Raw genomic sequence first — 5,693 nt, forward strand, 5'->3', positions numbered from 1 at the left:
ACACTTCTCTATGTAACCTTAATTCTGGATTCCTGTGCTAACCATAATAATCATATATGACTTCTACCAGATCTCCTTTGATGCATGTGGTTGTTGTTATGTACAAGTCAAGTTATGTGTTATGTCAAGTCTGAATCAACTCATAGATGATCCTGAAGCATATTTTCAGAGGCAGTAAAACACATGGGACTAGACTGTCCATCTTTCTTCCATGGAGTAACTGGTGGATCTGAACTGAGTAATTGAACTTCTTTTCCATTTTTGTTGTTTGAAACTTGTTGTTATGTTATGTGCCGTCAAGTCACTTGCGACTCATAGCAACCCTATGTACAACAGCCCTAAATCCTGCTCTATTCTGTGCCAATCTCACTGCCTCCAACACACCCATCCCAATTACCCCACTCACTGAATCAATCCACCTCATAGAGGGTCTTCTCCTCCTGCTCTGTCCCTCCACCCTCCCAAGCATGGTATCCCTCTCCAAGGACATTTCCCTCTTTACAACATGTCCAAAGTATGTCAGACAAAGCCTCAGAATCCTTGCCTCCCAGGAGCAGCCTGATTTAACCCTCTCCAGGAAAAATGTGTTTGTTTTCTTGGAAGTCCATGGTACATTCAATATTCTTCTCCAGCACCACAGCTCAAAGACATCAATTCTCCTTCTGTCCTCCCTAGTCATTGTCTAACTCTGATGCATAACATGTGATTGCAATTACCATCAATAAAAGTAAAAATCAATTCATCGCTGACCTTCCAGTGGATTTTCAAGGCTTTACATCAAACAGCAGGAGATTGTCCATCTTTCTGCTGTGGAACCATTATTGTGTTTGAACCAGCAGTGAAGGGCCACCTTTGTGTTAGCAGCATGATTCCCTATGGACTGTACCAGAGATCCCTAGATGGTGAGACACAGACGTAAATGCTCCAGTTACTAGGAGGAAACACAGTCTATTATAAACTAGTAAGTAAGAACTCTGTAGGGTACCCAAGGAAACTAGTTATGTCATGGATTAAGCATTGGATTGCTAAGTGAAAGGTTGGTGGTTTGAATCCATCAGCTGATCTAGGTAGAAATATGAGGCAGCCTGTTTATCCAATGATTATAGCCTTGAAGACTTTATGAGTCAATCCAACTATATCATTAGGGCCACTATGATTGTAATCAACTTGATAGCAATGGATTTGGAAAGGTAACTTAGTCTGATGTAAGTTTGATTCACTTCAGTCAATATTCTGATGTCCAACCACAATGGGACTAATGGATAGAAACTTATACCAGATGCACTGAAAAGTAAAGAACAGATTCATGTGGCTACCCAGCAAGATGTAAACTGAACAGGTGGACAGCCATTACCTCCCTGATCCCACTTTGTTATAATTATCCCTTCCCCCTCACTTAATACTCTCTCCCACCAATACCACAACAGAAAACCTGCTGTCACTGACTACATCAACCCTCTCGATGTTACTAAACATAGTGAACCTCCTTCTACTCTTATCTTGATTTCTCAGCATCAATTGATGCTATGAACTGACTTCCTCCTACTCTAACTGTTCTCTTACTTTGATTTTTGTGAGCATCACATTCTTTAGGGTTTTCTCTACTTATTTAATTATTTACTCAGTCTTCTCTGCAAGTTCATTTTTTTGCTATCCATTCCTTAAATGCTTGTGTTCCTCCTGATTGGGTCTTGAGCCCCACATATTCTCTAGTGTCTGTGGAAAATCTCATTCTCACATCTTCAGAACCAGCTCTGTACTGATGGTTCTCTTCTTTACATATCCAGCCCAGATCTACATTCAGAACTGTAGACATAATATACACATATAAAATACCAATTGCACATCTCCACTTGTATGTTTTGTTGGGACCCTAAGCAAAGAATATCCCAAATTGAACAATACTCTTTGGACTCTTGAGCTCCCTGATGTCATTCTTTTAATGCTATATCCTCAATGTCTCAAATAATATCTGACACAAACTGGAGTCCAAGTAAGTACTTATTGAATAAATGGTCTGAATCTTCCCTCTTTCTCATCTCACATTCCAACCATTGACCCTAATGAGGAAAGCAACATTCATTGATATGGTTTTAAATAGCTCTTGTAAGCTATCATTGACATACAATAAGTGTAACATATTTAGAATGCAATTGAATATATTTTTATGTATGTATCTTGAGAAGAATAGGAATTCCAGAACTCTTAATTGTGCTCAGGCAAAATCTATACTAGGACGGGGAAGCAGTAGTCAGAACAGAGCAGAAAAATACTGCATAGTTCAGGATCAGGAAAGGTGTTCATCAGAGATGCGTCCTCTCTCCATATTTTTTTCAATCTATGTGCAGAACAGATCATCCTACAAGCTGGACTTTATGAGGATGAATGTGGCATCAGGATTGGAGGAAGATTCATCAACAACCTACATTATGCAGATGATACAACTTTGATTGCTGAAACTGAAGGAGACATGAGGTGTTTGCTGCAGGAGATCAAGGACTGTAGTCTTTAATATGGATTGAAGCTCAACATCAACGAAACAAAGATTCTCACCACAGGGCCTATTGACAGCTTCATGATGGACAGAGAAGAGATTGAGATTGTTAATAACTTGCTTGGTTTCACAATCAACATTCTTGGCACCAGCAATCAAGAAATCAATAAGCGAATTGCATTGGGAAAGTATGCTGTTGAGGACCTTTCTAGAGTTCTGAAGAGCAATGATATCAGTCTAGAGACTAAGGTGCAGCTGATCCAAGCCATGGTCTTCACAATTACTTGCTATGCATCAGAGAGCTGGACAACAACTAAGGATGATAGGAGAAGGATCTATGTCTCTGAGTTGTGGTTCTGGAGAAGAGTGTTGAACATACCATGTGGACTGTCAAGAGAACAAACAGGTCTGTCCTGGAGAGGGTGAAATGAATTTGCTCCCTGGAGGCAAGGATTCTGAAGCTCCTTCTCACAAACTTCGGGCAAGTGGCCTAGAGAAACCAGTCCTTGGAGAGGAACATCCTGCTGGGAAGGATGGAGAGACAGCACAAGAGAGAAAGACCCAGGATGAGACAGATTGACTCAGTGACTGGAGCAATGGTATTAGGTCTGTCAGAGATGGTGAGATTGGTGCAAGATAGGGCAGCTTTCAGAGCTAATGTGCTCATAGGGTCACTATGAGTTGCTGGCAATTCAATGACACATAAGAACATAGACTAATGAAACTGCCACCACAATCAGAACTTTACAACAGTCATCAGTGACTCCTCTTCCTACTTGACACTCTCCTTTTCCTAAATCAAACCTTAAGCTTTGCCTCCTAGCACACCACAACTTTTCTACTGGTACTTGCCTGGCTCAGATAGCCACTGTCTTTCTCCTGGACTATTCTAAGTCTCAGAACTTTCCTTCCTGCCTTCACACCCATTCTACAGCCAGGGTGATCTTTCAAAGACTATATATAGCATGCCTATTTTCAACTCTTGGTCTGTGGGTTCCTGTAATGCTCCTTCACATATTGTTGCTGTGCTTGTCTTATATGGTGGTTGCATTCCACAGGCGTTCCTTTGCCTTAATCTGCAAGCTCACATTTCCCCAAGAGGAAGCAGCACCTGCTCACTAATTCATTTGGAGGATGTGACTAGTTTCAGGCTAGGGTTTGTATCCCTTCAGATGAGTTTAAGGAAGGAAAGTGGATGGAATGCAGGACAGTAGGACAGAAGCAGAAAACTCTTTTCTCTATGACAGAGTGATAAGGAGCTGTGCTACCAACCCAAAGGCATGCAGTTCAAATCCACCAGCTTCTCTGCTTAATAAAGATGAGCAATCTCCTCCTGTGTGATTTACTGCCTCTGAAAATCCACTGGATGGTCAGCTATGGGTCAGTTCCAATACTACATAACAACAACATTTGCCGTTAAATAGAGCTCTGATAGTACAATGGGTAAAGAGTTTGGCTGCTACGGAAAGGCTGCTGATTCAAACTCTCTAGTCATTCTGCAGTAGGACCGTGTGGCAGCCTGCATCTTAATGATTAACAGGCTTGGAAACACTACCAGGTAGTTGTATTCTGTCCAGTAGGGCTGCTGTGAGTTTGAATTGACTTAATGGGAGTGGTTTTGGTTTCAATTCGCTGCTATCTCTTTATGGTCAAAGAGTCACACGCATATATATATAATTGTAGCTGAGTCAACTCATGGTGAATGCAAGTGTGTCAGATGTAAACGTGCTCCACAGGGCTTTTGATGGCTGATTTTTTTAAAAGTAGATTGCCAGGCCTTGTCCCTGACGCATCTCTGGGTGGATTTGTACCTCTAACTTTTCAGTTAGCAACTGACTACTTTAACCATTTGTACAATCTAGAGAATTCTGGATACACGTGTGTGTGTGTGTGTGTACAGAGATACACACACATTCTGCATCTGAAGGAAACATTTCTGGATTTTTTGTGTTTGTTTTAATTTGTCATGAAGCACCTCTGAGTTGCAGTGACTCTGTGTGCAGACTAGAACAGCTCCATGGGGTTTTTCTTGGCTGTGAGTATATGGAAGCACATGGCCAAACCTTTCTTCCAAGACATTGCTGGATGACCTCAAACAACCAACCTTTAAAATATCAGTCTAATGTTAGAGGTGGAGGAAATGAATAAGTAAGACCTACAGTTTGTTAGTTGGCACTAGTTCCCAACAACTTTGGTACTTCAGATTGTCCTCTTCCCCTCTACGAGAACTACTGGAAACCCCATACTAGAACTAGGCTGTTGCTGCTTATGGCTGTGGTGTGCGGCAGAGAGGAGAAGAGGCATGCTTACAAACTGTCCCTTGACTTACACTCCAGGGCTCATCCTGTTACTATCCTCCTCTGGTCTCCAGTACACTATCTCTCCCACACTTTCCCAGTCCAGATCAGAAGACACGTCAGTCTTGACAGAGGTTTCTCTGTTTTCATGTTGCTTTCTCATACCACTGCTTTTTCCTCCTCTGTAGTGTTCTAAGCCATTGGTACAAGCTGGCTCATTGGCTTGTCAGGAACTTGATCGGCAAGGATGATGCAAGAAAACCCAGTGGAAATATCAGTTATGAAAAAGACCATCATTAAAAGACACAATAAGTGTTGTACGCAAGCAGGAGAGATATAACCGAAGAGTGAATTACAGAGCTTGCAAGGTGATCCTGAAGACTTTTCCCAGAAGGCAGCGGAAAATATAAAGAGATAAAGCAATACATATATAAAAGAAGAGCTAAGAGATATGTGGGTAAACATGCCAACATTCAGAGAATCCAGGGATCCCAGAGGAGGAAAAGAAAAATCAGAGAGAAGAAAATGGAACCTACAATATGAAGCCAAAAAGAAGAGAGGGGGAAAAACCCATCACAATTAGGCATGCTGCTGTGAACTAGAATCATCAAAGACTAAGCAAATAAAAAAAAATATTTTCAAAGACAAAGGTAGCTCATACACAAAAAATAACAAGCATCAAATTGGCATCAAGCTTCTCAGTGGCAATCCTGGGTACAAGAAAGCAAAGTAGAAATATTTTTAAAATGTAAAAGGGCTGAAAAAAAATTGTAGATCAAATTTTATATTCAGCACAATTGACATTGAAGTGAGGATATAAAAATATTCTTTGTGTTTTCTGGCATACAAAACCTTAGGAACTGCCACACTAAGATTCACTTTGAAAATATCTCTGGAATAAA

This window comes from Elephantulus edwardii, unplaced genomic scaffold (assembly GCF_000299155.1).
Source record: "Elephantulus edwardii isolate Elephantulus edwardi_28Jun2011 unplaced genomic scaffold, EleEdw1.0 scaffold00262, whole genome shotgun sequence".
Lineage (NCBI taxonomy): Eukaryota > Metazoa > Chordata > Mammalia > Macroscelidea > Macroscelididae > Elephantulus > Elephantulus edwardii.